The sequence below is a fragment of the Saimiri boliviensis genome, chromosome 18 (assembly GCF_048565385.1).
Source record: "Saimiri boliviensis isolate mSaiBol1 chromosome 18, mSaiBol1.pri, whole genome shotgun sequence".
NCBI lineage: Eukaryota > Metazoa > Chordata > Mammalia > Primates > Cebidae > Saimiri > Saimiri boliviensis.
In genome coordinates this window covers 41836040-41854252 of record NC_133466.1, presented here as the reverse complement: position 1 = coordinate 41854252, position 18213 = coordinate 41836040, and the positions used below count along the sequence as shown (strand labels likewise).

The 18213-nt window shown below is 35.3% G+C and overlaps 1 protein-coding gene across 6 annotated transcripts in view; it reads right to left on the bottom strand.

The window, feature by feature from the left end:
* Positions 1 to 18213, bottom strand: part of EPHA6 (EPH receptor A6) — a 986592-nt gene that overhangs the window by 916214 nt on the left and 52165 nt on the right. The window lies entirely within an intron of this gene.

Sequence of the window (18213 nt, the reverse complement as noted above, 5' to 3'; positions counted from 1 at the left end):
TCCCCACCCCCATATTCACACTGTACAGTCATTTTAGACCACATTCAGGAAGAAAATCCTGTATTAAAGTAGACATCTTTATTCTCTTTTTATTTTATTAAATGTCCTTATACATAATCAGCAAACTATTAAAAAAACTCATTTTGAAAAATCTTACTATCTTTAAAGTATTGACTAGATTATTAAATATACTAGGTAGTTTACTTATGGCCAAGGGATGCAAAAGTGAACAAAAACCATCCATCTCTTTACCTGACCAAAAGCAATTCATAATCTGGTCAAAAAGGCAGACATGTAAACATCTAATAACATTTTCTGTTAAATTATAAAAGTGATGACCATATTAACACCCTAGCAATTAAGTCAGGCTAAATTTGGGTTGGCAGGTCTGGGAGAACTTCATAAAGGGGATCCAATTTGAACTGGTCTAGGATGAGGGAGTTTCAATCAGATCTAACATTTTTTTTCTTTTAGAATATTTTTTAATAAACTAACTGTAAGATGACAAGAATCAGTTCACTTTTGTAGGAGTGGAGACTCTTTGGGGGAAGTTAGATGATAGAAGCAATGCTGAAAGACAGATGGACATCAACTAAGGAGGGTTTTTGTAGTGTTTCCAGCAGATCTTTATTTTTAACTACTATCTCCCAAGCCTCCAGATGTCAGTAGGTCATGGACTTCACTCTGCGAAACAATGGTTTGGGACCTCATCATTAATTCTGGTTCCTCATCTTGTTAAGGAAGTGGGATTTCTTTTTCCTTTGGAGTCAGGTCTTGCTCTGTTGCCCAGGAGTTCGGTGGCACAATGCTAGCTCATTGAAACTTTGAACTCCTAGGCTTAAGGCGATCCTCCTGCCTCAGCCTTCTGAGTAGCTGGGACTACAGGCATGCACTGCTGGGCCCAGCAATTTTTTCATTTGTTGTAGAGACAAGGTCTTACTCTGTTATGAAGACAGGTCTTGAACTCCTAGCCTCCAGTGATCCTCCCACTTCAGCTTCCCAAAGTGCTGGGATTACAGGCATGAAACAAGGGACCTGGCTGAGGGTTTCTCACTTACAGTTTTAAAAAATGCAATTGTGAGTCTGTTATTTGGTATTTGCTATTCAGTGTCTACACTAAGGATTCCAAGGTTTTACTTAGGTGAACCGTTGTGATAAATTTTATTGGTACATTTTTAAATATGAAAGTATTCTTACGTTCCTAGGTTAAACTCTACTTACTAATTGCAGAACATTCCTTTAGTATCATTAAAATCTGTTCACTAAACATATAGTTGTAAAACTAAGCCATAATTTTTTGATTAATTTTTATTGTGAAAAATTTTTAAACACTTTTTGAAGTGGAGAGAAATAGTATAATAAACCCTCATATAACTCATCACTCAGGCTCAGTAATTACCAATTTATGGCCAGTCTTGTTTAATCTATATATTTTTACTCACGCCCCCACTGCAAGATTTATTTCAAGTAAATTTTAGGAATCATATCATTTCACCTAAAAAAAATTCAACATGTATATCTAAAATACTATTTTAATATATCTATAACATCTTAATTTATTAATAGGAAAAGTAATTGCTTAACATAATGAAATATCCAGTCAGTGTTCAAAATTCCTTAATGTCTCAATTTATTTGAACGAGAAACCAAGATTTAAATAAGTACTAATCAGTTAGCTGGCATTCCTGTTTAAGTGCATTTTAATCTATAAATTTCCCAATTGTTTATCAAAAAATTTCTTAAAATTTGTTTGGCTTACAACAAAATACACCTTCTTTCAGCGCAGATTTCTGTAAATCATGACAAGCTCATACACCCATGTAACCATGGCTACAATCAAACTACAGAATATGTCTATTACCTTCCCAAAATTTCCTGTGGCCCTTTATAAGGAATCCCTTTCCTACCCTATCCTCTGGCAACCACTGATCTGATTCCTTTCTTTGTAGCGCTGCCTTTTCCACAATGTCAAATAAATGAAATCACATAACATGTAGCCTTTTGAGCACGGTTTCTTTCACTTAGCCTGTACATTTGGGCCTGTATGTTTCAACTGTTCCTTTTTATTGCTGAAAACTATTCTATTGCATGGAATTCTCTAGTTGATGGACATGTGGGCTATTTCCAGTTAAGAGCATTATATATAAGGTCAGTCTAAACTTTCCTATACAGATTTTTATATGAATCTGTTTTTCTTTCTCCAGGGTAAATAACTGGGAGTAGGAATACTGAGTTATTTTTAAAAAGTTTGTTTTTTAAATAAACTATCTATCTGGATTCCAAAACTGCTGTGAAATTTTACACTGAGAAATAGAGAAAGGTATGGTTTTCCCATTCCTGTACATACCAGGGCTTGGTTTTGTCCAGTTTCTTAAAGTCATTCGATCAGGTGTGCAACAGTATCTCATTATTGTTTTAATATGTACTTCACTTAATGGAGGGAAACATCAGTATTTCTTTTTTTTTTTTTAATTTAACCACCATAGCATGTGTATAACTATACAACAATCCTGCAGGATGCAGAATGTGTTCATGTACCAGAGCCCAAAGTACAATACAAAAAAAAAAAAAACAGACTTTATTGTCTAGAACAGTTTTAGACTTACAGAAAAATTGGAAGATTGTACAGTTTCCATCTACCCCATTCCCAGTTTCCTGTATTATTAACACCTCACATTAATAGGATACATTTGCTACAATTAATGAATTAATATTGACAAATCATGATTAACTAAAATTCACAATTTATTCAGATTTCCTTACTGCTCCTTTTTTTTTCACCTGCTGCGATTTTTCTATTCTGAATTGTCATGTCTCCTTAGACTTCTCTTGGTGGAGAGTTTCTCAGAACTGTATGCATTCTTAATTTACACAGAAGGCACTGTTTTGTTTTTTCTTTCTTTTAATGCTTGCAAGTTTCATTCTAATTTTCTTATCAAAGATTTCTACAGAGAATTCCCTGGTACAACCTACAAATCACAACATTCAAATCAAAGGATTTATTGGAGCTAAGTATCTAAAAATCTTGAATGCGTACTAAAATCTATCAACAGCTATTTCCTATTTATAAGTTTTATATAAGAATTACACCCAATAAGTTAATTCATTCATATAATTATTGTGTCTAAAACATATTAAGTCTGCTTTGTTCTCAGTATTCATAATTGTAAACTGTGAAGTATATTTACTTCAAAATAAACAAAAAAGGAAAATATGTATGTAACTATTACAGTGCAAATGCTTAGGAAACATTTTGTGGTAGTTCTAGTAGCTTCCAGAAACAAGATATACCTAACTGCTTTATTTCTTTAAATTGCAATCATACCGCTAAAAAAATTCTTAAAAATAGTAAGATTCCAAACTTGCATTTCAGACAGGTGAATGATACTTTAATATTAAAATAAAATTTAGAATTTTGGAGATATGTAGTATGCATTTTAATTTTATCATTCGTTTCACATACAAAACCTCCACAAATTCAGATTTTTTTTAGGTACACTAATTACATTGAACCCAGCAAGGTGAGAGCTCCTCCTGCTGGCTTCAAACAAAAATTATCTAGTCCCTACCAGAGTGCAAAAACACTGTAAACTCAGTAGGAAGAAAAAAAACTATATCAGCATTAACATCAGTTTAAAAAGCCAGTATTTTTCTATTTTTAATATAATAGCAATGTTTAAATAGCAAGATTAACATCTATTATTTATGTAAGAAGTACAAATGAAACTATATTCATAGCATAATAAATGAGAAATTAGGTAAAACAAAAAATAAATAATAGGCTGGAGCCATCAAAATAAAGTTTTGAAAATACACGTTTTGTTTTGTAAGCAACATAATGTGTAGAACATCTGCAAAACTACATATAATTTTCCTATTAACTTATAGAAAAAGTTTCCAGCATATTATATCTTTTAGTTTACCAAAGTTGCCTTTATTCATGCTTTTGCAAATTATAAGAAAATTTCATGTTTTAAAAGAAAATATCAACTGATAAAGAAAAATTTAATAGTTCTGTAGTAAATATGTAAGCAATGATTACCTAATTATAAAAAGCTCAATATTAATTTCTTGCCTTTAAATATTTTATCAATCTTTATGTCATTCTTAGTAAATCTAAAAGGTATTAGTTTAAAAACAATTAGTATATTGATTTATAGTATATAATAGATCATCTATATTCAAATAGCACAGTAAGAAAAGGATGAGATTTTATTTATATATCACTTTGAAAAATTAAACAAGAAAGAGATAAATCAAGCCACTAAGAAAGTCGCTTTTAAGATAATTTTGTTGTAAAAATTTAAGTCAGTGTCATGTGAATTGAGTCCAAAGATTTATCAATATCTTTTAAAGTTGAAACAATCATAAATACATGTTTGAAAACTTTCTCTAACAAACTTCATGGAAAAAAAAAAGTAAGAGGTTTCTTCCTTTATCATCCAGCATAGCAAGTTACTAGGTCAGTAACAACACATCGGTAGAGATTTATGAGGTTTTATGCTCCACTAAATGTAAACCTCCCATAGCTCAAAAAAAAAAAAAAAAAAAAAAAAAAAAAAAAAAAAAAGGCAATACTTCTGATACTTCTGACATCATGACCAGATACAGAGAATACTTCAAATTATAGATATATAAACAAACACGCACCTTAATACATTACATTTTAGAAGTAGTACATTTGAATATAATACTGTTTAAATGCTTTAAACTGACATTTAGATTATCAAATTAATCCAGTTTTGACATCACTGTATATTTCTGAAAGGTAAAACCCAAACTTTTTTATCTTCAGATATATATAATATGGATACCTACCCTCATCAATATTTAATTCTGAAAAAAGTCTAACATAGATTGCTTTAAATAGACACTGAATATGTTTACTCCTGGTATGGCCCTATCTGCATTGGGAATATTTTAAGGTAAAATATTCCAAAGAAAATCCTTCTTTCTTAAAAATAATGAAAGTACCGTTATCTAGAACCCAGATCAGTATTTGTTCACTGGGTGTACTTATAGCATTTTCTTTTGTTGTGGTTCTTATTTTTTGTCATTTTTGCTTGTTTCCTTGTTTTTAACACAGAGGGCATTCATGACTAATCTCATCTATCCCTGCAGTTACATCCAAGACTGGAAATCCTGTTTTGAAGTATAAGCTAATATGAGCATAATGAGGTTAGCTTTTTCAAAACAGAAAATAAAATCAAGTCTAGAACCTTTAAACTTACACCTTTCAGTTTTCTACTCTACTAGAGAATATCTTTCTCAGAAAACATTCAAATATCTGTCTCTGCCACTTCTTAAAAATAGATGATGATTCCCTTGGTCATCTAAAATAAGCTATAAAAACCAAAAATGATTTTCTCTTCACTGTTACCTTAAATAGGAAAAAGGGGCAAAACACTCAAGCTATATAATATTTGACCCAATTAAATTACTTTCAGGATAAATCAAGTGAAGTAGTTTGTTCTTATTCAGAAGGCAATTTTTACTCTAGAGCAACCACTATTACTGAAAACCTTATGCAAATAATGAATAGTTAATAGTTGATTAAAATGTAACTAGTATTGTTCATCTTGAGTTTCATACCTTCTTATTTTACTCACTCCAAGAACCTCCAGATCCTTATCTTGTCTGACAGAGCTATATTTGCTTCAGGCTTATAATCATTCCTAAAACCTGCTATTACCAGCACTTACCACAGAGACCAAAGGATCACTCGGGTGTGGGTGTGATCTATCACAAGGTCACCAAACTACAGGTTCCCTCCTGGGCTCCGGAGCAAGGTCACTGAGACTTATTAATGACTTACCTCGGAAGACGTGCTTCCCTATACAACTGTTCTGTTATCTCTGTGGTTAAAAACGAGTCAAAGAGAATTTCACATGTCCCTAATTAATAGCACGAGATCACTCCATTTTGACATTTTCAGCACTTTGTAAGTAAATTAGGTTACTTCGTGAAACATCTATATTATTTACATTTGTCTCAATTATGGATTGAATATGTAGAAAAGACTACTGGACTATAGTCTTAGATTTTCTAGTCTTATATTTAAAAAATGTTGAGTCTCTCATCTCTCACAAAGAAGTGCCCATTTAGCTCAAACTATTGAACATGTTCCCCGTTGCTTACACAGCATCAAAGACGTGTCTTGCCTTTCTAGTTCTAACCTTTCTTATTTTCTCACTTGTCTTTTATGGGCTTTGGACATTTTCCAATTTTTTGAAGAATATCATCAAACTTAAGGTCTGAAATATACTTAAATCACTGGTTTAACAGTCCTAATAAAGTAGATTATAACTACTTATTTGAAAGTCCTGTCTATAATATAATGGCCATCTCAATACAAAATCATTTCTATAAAATGGAGGAAAGGTCTAAAAGAAACGACTGAAACCATTACAAAAAAAATGGCTTTATACTGAAAAGGAAAAAAATAACATTTACTTAAGCCTGTGAAAAATAATTATGAGAATCAAAGTTTGTCTTTTTTTTTTTTTGAAAATGACAGTTTTTTCTTCCTGCAGTTTTGTTTATTCCCTTCATTACACTTACATGGTCACAACGAAAATAGATGTTAACTTCCCTAACTAGGACCTAAGCAGTCAATAAATATTAACTGATTTTACATAATACATTTTGATGTTATTTCAACAAACATTTACTGAATCTCTGTTATATTTAAGGCTCTATATTGGACACTGTACAATGTAGAAAGTCTGTAAGTTACAATGCCTACCTTCAAGGTATACCACTTGTCTAGTTTGTGACTTTTGTCACTAGGATTTTTGTGTCAACTCGTATGTCACAGTTTAATCAAACACATATATAGCAGATCAGATTAAAATGTCCTTATTTAGAAGGTGCTGACAATCATGATGGCAGCTATTTAGTAGATTGTGTAGAATTAAATTGCTTTTCTAAAAGGGCAAATATCCCATATCACATCATTAAAATCACTACCAAAATTGTAACTGTACCACTTATCTCACTTTTTATAGATGTGCCAAGGCCTAAATGTATCCCAGTGGTCAACAGAAAGGGAAATAATCTCCTACCTGTAGGATACTCTGCAAAACATTCCCAAACACAGGAAATGTCTGCTAAATTTGTCCAAAGAGATATTGTTTTACATAGAGTGGGAGATGTTTTAAAAATGAAGTAAACCAGCCTAGGAAGCATACCAAGACTCTATCTCTACAAATTAAAAATTAAAAAATTAAAATTAGCCAGGTGCAGGTAGTTGTATGTGCCTGTAGTCCCTGTTACTCGGGTGGCTGAGATGAGAGGATTGCTTGAGCCCAGGAGTTCTAGGCTGCAGCAAGCCATGATCACACCATTACACTGCAGCCTGAGTGACAGAACAAGACTCTGTTAAAAAAAAAAAATTTAAATATTATCAGAAATAAACACTTTTGTAATCTAACCTTTAGTCATCAGAAATAAGAAATTACCAGATAAAAATTTTAATTGTGCTGCCACAATTTTGAAACAAATACATATTAAACAACTTGAAAACAACAGAAAACTTTTATCCATTGAAATTATAGCCAAATCAAGACACCAAAATTATAGTTATTATTTGAACATGTGTGTGAATGTATGTGCTGGGGAGAGTTTGTGGGTATCTGTTGAAGAAAATGAATGAACGAATGAATGAATGAATGGTGTAATCAGAAGGGAGCATGAGGAGGAAATGCATGTCTTAGAAAAGAACGTTCCTAACCAACTACTGAAAAAGCAGTACAGTGTAGGCAAGGAGGCAGGTGCTGGGTAACGTCTGAACAGCCTACTTGGTTTGGGATGGAAAAAGTCAAAAGCTATTTACATATGATCTTTCTGAGAGGTAGCAGACAGGCAAAGTGGTCTCTAGAAAATAGTAAAATCAAAGTGGACATTTGTTTTGAGCACAGAATGGGTTATGAGAAGACACACATTTCTGTCTTTTGGAGCTGCCTTCTCTGTTCCATCTTGGGCCCAACCCCTGAAGTACTGACTGCCCTCAGACTGCTCACTCTCAATCCAAACCCTGGACACCTATCCCCATCTCTGATCATGTACAGTGTTCAGATTACCCCACCCCCTCACATTATCTGATAATCAACTGAAAACATCCATCATATGAAGAAAACAATTTAAAACAGTATACAAATGTGCTTGTGAAGAATCATTTCTTCTCTTCCTTTTTGCATGATTTATTTATTCAAGTTAAATGTGAATTGATTGTAGGGCTTTTCAGGTAACAGTGACTTGGGACTTTTTCAAGGAATACCTATTTTCACAACACACAACAATTTTTCATAGAAATATATTGAAAGATATTTCCTAAAATTCCAACTGCTAACATGTCCCAAGAAATTTCCTACAGTTTAGATTACATCTTTCCTATCTATTTCCTAAGTTCTATACTTTGCTTTAATACTGTGTGTTAGACCGAGTCGTATTTCTTATTCTAATTGTGGGTGTTGCTCTACCCTAACTTGCTAAGCATAGTATCAACCTTAACTTGGCTCTCAGTGAACTCTGATCTTCTTACCCACCCTACTAGAGTAGCATGGCTACCCTATATATAAAAATAAGGGTAACACACAAAAGTTTGCTTGTTATGTCATGACTGCCTCTTCTTCAAACCTTTGAGTCTGTCTTGCTAATTAATCCACTTGATGAGTCTTCAAGAGAGATCTAAGAACAATGTTTTGTTTTCTTAGACTCCCCCATCGCCTTTCTCCAGCTGATTTCTGAAATACCATCTATACTTTAGTTCTGTTAGGTGCTAAAAATGGTGGAGGTGTACTGCCAATATTCTTCAAGCAGCTAACTAAATTATATTCATGAACATTCAGATTTAACAGTCACCTGCTCACAAAACATGGTTATTGGGTCATAAAACCAAATACGATAATATACATCCTGGGGAGATGCTACAAAAATAATTTAAATAAAAATGTTATTTTCTAATCATTTTACCCCAATTTCAACATCTTTGACTGCCTAAAAATTATATGTTTTCATCTGCATAGCTAAATTGGATTGTAGTAGTTTAGTAAGTAATATTGCCTGTAGAACAGAATGTAGTCTGTAACGAGAGAAATGGGCAGGAAAAATGTGAAGACTTAAATAAAATATTAAGACAACCAGTTGTCATATCATTTACACATTAAACAGCTTTTAGCACAATTATTTGATAAATAAAATCATGAGAATTTTTTAGGGCAAGTTCCTACTGGAAACTACTAAGGAAATGTCATAGTGAATGTGATGCCAAATTTAGAGACACATGAACTGTAAGACAGCTAATCTTTTTTGGCATATTTCTGTATTGCAGAGGAGTCAGGAGGAGAAATGGTTCATAAATGAAACATTTACAAACGTGACCCATGCCAAGAGCAGCATGGCTTCAAAATAGAGAAAAGAATGACAGATGGAAGCTTTATGGTTGGCATAAAAAATAAAATACAATGAAAGCATTATTATCATTATCCTGTAGGGAAGCAAATCATTAAGTACTATTGTCAAATTGTTTATCATCAGAACCTTCTGCAATAAAGTAAATGCAAAAGAGAAGATAATGACATTTTAACATTTAAGAAATAGAAAACATTTTATTCAACATGGGTTCCCCAAGTATAATTAAGCATAAAAAAGCAAATGTAGGCATTCATAAGACATTGGTCAGTTTTCTTGTCTTATTGATTACCCAAGATATAGATTATGGCAAAAAATCTGTAATGTTCAGAAACTATTAATATTTTGATGACTAAGAGAAATCATCAGGTTCCAAATTCTATCCTCAGCTTTTGTGACTGAGAAGATTAATTTTTATCCTTCCAAAGAGGCATAATCATATTTTAAAAGACTGGTTCTTGTTAATCAGGCATACAGGAGACATTTACAAATGATGCATTTATTAATTCACTGATGATTTGTCTCCCCAGGGAATCTCCTTCCCTGCAGGTAAATCCATTCAAAAGATAAAATTACAGATAAAGATTTCTTAGAGAGCACTAAGTTACTGGACAGGAGTGACCCTGCTTTATTTTTAAAAATTCTCTAGACCTATTTCCACTTAATAAACGAATGATTGTAACTACCCATTTTAAAGCACTTATATTTGAACAGTGCTGAAGAAACACAGATAAATTTTTCTACTTGCAGTAATTGTTTTTCAAATATAGGTATTGTCAACTATAACACTGGTATTTCAGATACTTTTTACAAAATATGTTATAGTTCCCATAGTTATTGCTTATCCTTTATTGGCTAAATTTTGGAAGGCCTAGTTTCAATTTTTTGGACTATCTGTAGACTCACTTGATTTATAAACCAATATTTTTTTTCCAAGGTTTCTTACATGTGAATAAAATTCTGATTCTAAAGGTTGATTTTATTTTCAAATAAGGACAATGACATTTGCTGACTATGACCCATGATTTGTGGAAGAAGCTAAACTTTTAGGCATAGGGTCCAGTAATAAGTGACCAGGTTGCTTCTGCTTTTTTTTTTTTTTTAGACAGGGTCTCTGTCACCCAGGCTGAATTGTAGTGGCATAGCTCCACTCACTGTAACCCCCACCTCCCAGGCTCAAGTGATTCTCCTAGGCTCAGCATCCCAAGTAGCTGGGACTACAGATGTGAACCACCACATCCAGCTAATTTTTGTACTTTTTTTCTAAGGATGAGGTTTTCCCAAGTTACATAGGCTAAACTTTAACTCCTAGGCTCAAGTGATCTGTCTACCTTGGCCCCCCAAAGTGCTGTGATTACAGGTGAGAGCCGCCAGGCCTGGCTGCAAGTTGCCTTTTACAGAGGTAAATATACTGCAGTTCTAATGTTTACTGATGAAGAATTATAATAAGAGTTTTATAGACTTAGAACCACTGATTCATCAGCAGGACACAATGGCTCACGCCTGTATTCCCAGAACTTTGGAAGGCCGAAGCAGGCAGATCACCTGAGGTCAGGAGTTTGAGACCAGCCTGACCAACATGGAGAAACCCAATCTCTACTAAAATTACAAAAAAAAATAATAATTAGCCAGGCATGGTGGAGCACACCTGCAGTCCCAGCTACTTGGGACGCTGAGGAAGAAGAATCTCTTGAACCCAGGAGGTGGAGGTTGTGGTGAGCCGAGATCACACCATTGCACTACAGCATGGGCAACAAGAGTGAAACTCGGTCTCAAAAAAAAAAAAGACATTGATTTGTCAATTAAAATAGTTTCTGTGTAAATTACTTAATATTTTTATTCTACTTCAGTTGTTCATATTTCATATTCCATAAAACTGCCATATTTTGAAAAATGCAAAATTGTGTGTTCTTTAGAAATCTCTTCAGTATTTTGTTTTCTTATTTTTCAAAGAAAATTTATCAGTTTAGGTATTTCAACTATTATTGTAATGCTGTCAACCTCCAAAACAGTATCTCCAGCATAAATTTTCCTCTGTGCTTCGACACAATTCAGAGGACTCTCCAATGTAACACATTCACATCTGAACTCACTGTTTTCCCATTAAATGAGAACCACCTCCTGATTTCTCTGTTTTAGTAAGTGTGACCCAGCATCTGCCCAAGTACACAAATTGTGAACCAATATCCTATCCTTAACACGTCCCTCAGTATTCACAACAAATCTATCAGTCTGCAAACGGGATGTTGTAGGCAGAATAGTACGCCTGTCTCCCAGGTTGTCCCAATCCTGATCCTAGGAACTTATGAATAACATTGTTGTTACATGGAAAAGGAAAATTAAGTTTGCAGATGGAATTAAGGTTACTAATCTGCTAAGGTTGCTAATATCCCTTTAAATAGGGAGACATTTCATATTATTTGTGTGGACCCAATGTAATAACAGAGGTCCTTAAAAGCAGAAGAGACAGCCAGAGAACCGGACGAAGATGACTCCAGAAGAAAGGCAGAGATGTAATATCGCTGGCTCTGAAGAGAGAGGAAGGCAGCCACGGAACATGGGTCATCTCCAGACATTTAAAAGGGCAACAAAATGGATCCTCTCCTAGACCCTCAGAATGGAATGCCATTATACTAACACCTTGACTTTAGCCTAGGAATCATCCATGTCAGACCTCTAACCTACAAAACTGTGCAAATAAACGTGTGTTATTTAAACCACTGAATTTGTGGTAATTTGTTACAGCAGTAATAAAGGACAAATACAGTAAGGTTTTTAAATCACCTTCAAATCTATGGCTTTCTAACCCCTACCAATTCCACTTCTTTACTAGGGTCTCTCGGTGTTGTCCTTTCATTGAATTCAATGCAGCCTCAATGGTCTGCCTAAAATGAAAATCTGATTTCTCCATTTTCTGTTCAAAACTCCTCATTTTCTCTTCAAATTTCTTCTTCTCATTTAAAAAACTCCTAAAATATTTGCTAGAAATGTGTATTTCTTTATTTCACATACACACTCCCACACACACACACACATACATAAAACAATCCACTAGGTTCTGTGTATAAAGTTGTATCAAAGTAAACACAGCCTCTGCCTTCAGGGTAATTACAGTCTCATGTGAAAAACAGAAAATAATAGAAAGTATAAAATAAATATATAATTACATATTATGAGAAGTGCTATAAATCTAATTTAGATTTCAAGCTCATAGAAAATCTCTTTTAAAAAGTCAAGATATCAAGACCATCCTGGCCAACATGGTGAAAACCTGTCTCTATAAAAAAACACAAAAATTAGCTGGGTGTAGAGCTGTGGACCTGTAGTTCCAGTTATTCTGGAGTCTGAGGTAGGAGAACCACTTGAACCAGAGAAGACGAGGTTGCAGTGAGCTAAGATCATGCAGCCTGGTGACAGAGCAAGACTCCATCTCAAAAATAAATAAATAGTCATGATTAAACACAATTGAAGTATTCTATGTATCTTTTTCAGATTCATGATGTAAACTGTATAATAATGAATAGAAAAACATATTAAATATCACAAGTATTTTTAACTTAGTATTCTCCACACTTTTTTTTGACACTAAATCTGCTTTTGTATTTAATTTATACTAATATTCTATTACAAAATATCCAAGGGAACATGGTTTGAAAACTGTTGCCTTACAAAGTATACTCTGAATTGCTTTCCATTGCATGCAAGATGGTTCCTGGCTTAGTCCAATTTACTTGTCCAATTTCTACCTCTTCCTCTGTAGCATACCTACCACACCTTCCCCACACTATTACTCAGATATCCTGGTGACCCTCAGACTCACCTTGTACTCTCACTTTTCTACATTTTGACTCCTGCTACTCCTTTTTCTTGCAATATTCTCACCCTATTGGTCCCACAAACAGACTCCCAGTCACCGCTTATGGCTTAGCCTAAATGTAATTTCTTATAAAATCTTTCTTAATTTATGTCGAAAAGATGCAGATGCACTTATTCTTATGCCCCATTGAAATCTGTACATATTTCACTAACAGCAATTATCTTACTTTATTTTACCACAGTGTATATATTTCCTTGTGAAACTGTTCTCCTGCAGACTCAACTCCTTGAAAGCCAGAAATTTATCTTTTAATCCCTAAAGTCTTATACAGGATTGACTATTTTGAAAATGAAAACCTCTCAATTTTGCTGTGAAGCTAAAATTATTCTTTTAAAAAAGTCTTTTAAAAATGGTTAACTGAATAGAACAGCAAACTGAAAATGAGGAGATGAGGAATTTAAAATAACTAGATCCACGTAACCGCAGTTAGTTAATGGCTCGAAATGTAAATAACACTGATTATCTGAGAGAACACAAACAAAAAACACAGAATACTTTAGTTGTAAAATATTGAGAAAAGTACATTGGAGAGGGAATAGTTAAGTCCCTGGGATTTTATAAATCCACTTTTCTAAAAACAATAAATCATAAGATAAACTTCATGCTTTTGTATCGTATTGTGTCAAAGGAATTGACTAGAATAGGGTGAAAGCACTGACAAAGCCACAATAATTATCTTAAAATTCTGATCATGAAGGGAAGAAAAAACAGAAAAAATAACAATTGAAAGAAAAAACAGAAAAAAATAACAATTGAAATCATAATGATTCAGGAACTTAAAAATCTAAAGAAAAATAAATTTTACTAATTTTAGAATTTAATGTATTCAAATTAGTTTTGTTTTTATAAATATATATGTACATACATATTACTAACCTGAAAGAATCTACTCAACTATTTCAATTATTTTTTAAAAATTTAAGAAAAAGAAGCACTATTTATTCAGAATAAAACAAATCAGATGGTGCTCTCAACACAGAAACAGTCAATGCATTATGGCCACTGAGGTTGGAGAATGAGGGAAAAAAAATACATCAAATGGCATTTAAAGGCATTTAAAAAGAGCTATAGAAGTGGTTACAAGATCTTTGAAGTTAAATATAGGGATCCCACTGATTTGATACTTTCATCTTAAAGTGGCCAGAAGGACACCTTCTACAGAGCTACTATTTGGTTGGGTTTTCATATAAATTCAGTCTTTCTGTAAAGTTTCTGCTCTATTAGATAGCAGATATAGTGAAACTTCAAAAAATAAAACAAAATACTGAAAACTCTTTATACCTATTATTGCTCTCAGGCTGTAATTATACATTTGGATGATATACCTTCATGCCTTAGAGGAGCAAACTGAATATATGGACATCAACAGGAAATAGATTACTCCCACCATGAGGTCAGTAGCAATTATCTGGTATATCCTCTATTATAAGGACAATTATATCCTAGTCACCTTATTTACAAAGAAATGGATGATATTATCTTTAAAAAGTCTGAGTGCTCAAAGAAAATGTGTAAAGCAGAAAATCTTATTAACTGATAGTTCTGTCTAAGGTCCCAATCCCAGGTAAGGAAGCTACTGACGTCAGAAACACCAATAGATGCAGTTATTATCTGCATCTGCATCTCCTCATGACCTTTGTCAATCATCTGTTCAGTACTCCAAACCCAAGAACTGCAGGAGGCACACAAATAAATATGGAGCAGAGGGCAACAGGTTTAAGTGGAACAAGCCATTTTACACCAGGAGGTGATTTTTTGGGGGACAAGATACTTCAAAAACTAAGTAACATACCGTACCCTGTAAAAATCTGAAAACTGAGAACACTTAGCAAACTGATTTAAAGTTATGGAGTAACTTATGGAGACAATTTTGACTTTATCTGTACAGAAGATTAAACTTCACCTTTTTTTTTTTTTTTCCTGAGACAGTCTCACTTTTGTTACCCAGGCTGGAGTGCAATGGTGCCATCTCAGCTCACTGAAACCTCTGCCTCCTGGGCTCAAGTGATTCTTGTGCCTCAGCCTCTGGGATTTCACCATGTTGGCCAGGCTGGTTCTGGATTTCTGGCCTTCAGTGATTTGCCCACGTCAGCATCCCAAAGTGCTGGGAATACAGACATGAGCCACTGTACCTGGCCCAAACACCCTGTTGATGTAGCACTGGACTCACATTGAGAAAAACTGGCATTTCCATTTTTTCTAGAAATGTAAAACTCCAGTTGCTCCAGACCAACTCCAAAATATCAAATATTACACTGAAATTCTCCTACCATATCACCTTTAGTAATGATGAAACTGAGCCAAAACATCTGGTCAATTCAAAAAACAAAACACAATTTGTAAATATGTACTTGCATTTTATTCACTAAGCCTTTCTTTACCTACATTTCTCTTAAAGATGGTAGTTCTCTGGTATTACATAATTCAACAACTACTCTGAGAAACTCTGAGAAGTGGCCAACATTATGTTTCTGTGTCCCTGCAAGATCTTCGTTCTCATCCCTCAAGCATTTTTTTTCTCACTATTCCATCCTGCAAGGACAGAGCTCCAGGTCATACCAAATTTACTTCAAGTTATGAAAAACATCAAATTATTTGGCCCTTTCCATAAGCTAGTATATTCTCATCTCAGTGACTACCTACTCACCCCCAGGCTCAGCTTAAATGACAGTGCCTGTTAGAAGCATCTTTTGATATCCTTCACCTAAAGGTGGAGAAATGACAAGTATAAATGGTCTCCTTAAACTGATGCACTTTCCACCATCAAAAGGCATAACTTTATTGCAACTATTGACTTATCTCCCTGAAAATACTGCTTGATAAGTTTAGGGACCTTAGTCACCTTGTTCACTGAATTTTCCAGAACCTAGCATAGTATATCAGAAAGCTATTCTAAGAGTCCAGATGAAAAGGAGAAGCAGGGTTGGGCCAAGATGGCCAAATAGGAACAGCTCCAGGGAGCAGTTCACAGAAAGAGCGAAACAGAGGGCAAGTGATCTCTGCATTTCCAACCAAGGTACAAGGTGCATGTCAATGGGACTGGTCGGACAGTAGGTGTAGCCCCAGGAAGGTGAGCCAAGGCAGGGTGGAGTGCTGCCTCACCCAGGAAGTGCAACAAACTGGAGGGACCCCCTCCTACCCAACAGTGGCCACCGGGGGTCTTTCCAGCCACTCCAGCACTCCGGTTCAGATACAGCGGTCTTTATGGCTCACAGACCAGGAGATGCCCACTGGGTGACAAGTGCCTCAGGTTTCCAGCACAGCTGTTTCAACTGGTGCCACAGGTTTCTAGCACAAAAACCCACACAAATCTGGGCGGCCATTTTAACTGGTGCCTGAAATGCGTGGGAGACAGAGCCATCCATTCACCTGAAAAAGACAGGGCTGAAGCAGGAAGCCAGGTGATCTGACTCAGTGGGTCCCACCCCCCACAAAGAACAGCAATCTGAAACACACTGGCTCGAGAGTTTTGCAGCCAGCGCAGCGGTTTGAGCTTGACCCGGGATGGTTGAGCACCATAGAGAGAACGGCATACGTCATTACTGAGGCAGTCCGCTATGACCGAGGTAGTCTGCCATTACCAAGGCAGTCTGCCATTACTGAGGCAGTTCTAACTTTACCTGTGTAAACAAAACTGCAATGAACTTTACACAGCAGCTGGGCAGAACCCATGGCAGCTCAGCAACACCTCTGCAGGCAGACTGTGACTAGACTCCTGCCTTGCTGGGCATGGCATCTCTGAAAAAAGGCAGCAGCACGTCAGGGACTTATAAATAAAGCCCCACCTCCCAGGACAGAGCACCTGGGAAAGGAGGCATTGTGAGTTCCACTGCAGCGGACTTAAATGTCAACACTCAGCAGCTAGGAACGGAACAAGAGAGCTCCCGGCACAGCACCTGAGCTCTGATAAGGGACAGACTGCCTCCTTGAGTGGCTCCCTGACCCCTGCATATCCAAAGAGGCACCTCATAAAGGAAAGCTCTGGCTGACATCTGGTGGGCAGCCTTCTGGGATGCAGATTACCAGAAGAAGAAACAGGCAGCAACCCTTACTGTTCTGCAGCCCCTGCAGGTGATTTCCAGGCAAGCAGGATCTGGAGTGGACCTCTAGTAGTCCTGCAGGAGAGGGGGATGAATGTTAGAAGGAAAACTACAAAGCAGAAAGAAATAGCTTCGACATCAACAGAAAGGACATCCACTCAGAGACCCCAGCCAAAAGTCACCAACTTCAAAGACCAAAGGTAGATAAATCCACAAAGATGGAAAGAAACCAGTGCAAAAACTATAAAATCACTAAAAATCAGAACGCCTCTCCTCCTCCAAGGGATCACAACTCCTCACCAGCAAGGAAACAAAACTGGATGGAGAATGAGTTTGATGAATTGACAGAAGCAGGCTTCAGATGGTAGGTTAAAAAAAACAAACAAACAAACAAACAAACAAACAAAAAAACTTCTCTGAGCTAAAGGAGCAAGTCCCAACCCAATGCTAAGAAAACAAGAACTTAGAAAAAAGGTTAGACAAAATGCTACCTAGGATAATTAGCTTAGAAAAGAACATAAACAACTTGATGGAGCTGAAAAACACAGCAAAAGAACTTCATGAAGCATACACAATTTTCAATAGCTGAATCAACGAAGCAGAAAAAAGGATATCAGAGATTGAAGATCAACTCAATGAAATAAAATGAGAAGGCGAGATTAGAGAAGAGTGAAAAGAAATGAACAAAGCCTCCAAGAAATACAAGATTATGTGAAAAGATGTAATCTATGTTTGATTGGTGTACCTGAATGTGATGGACAGAATGAATCCAAGCAGGAAAACACTCTTTACGATATTAACCAGGAGAACTTCCCCAACCTAGCAAGGCAGGCCAACATTCAAATCCAGGAAATACAGAGAACATGACAAAGATATTCCTCGAGA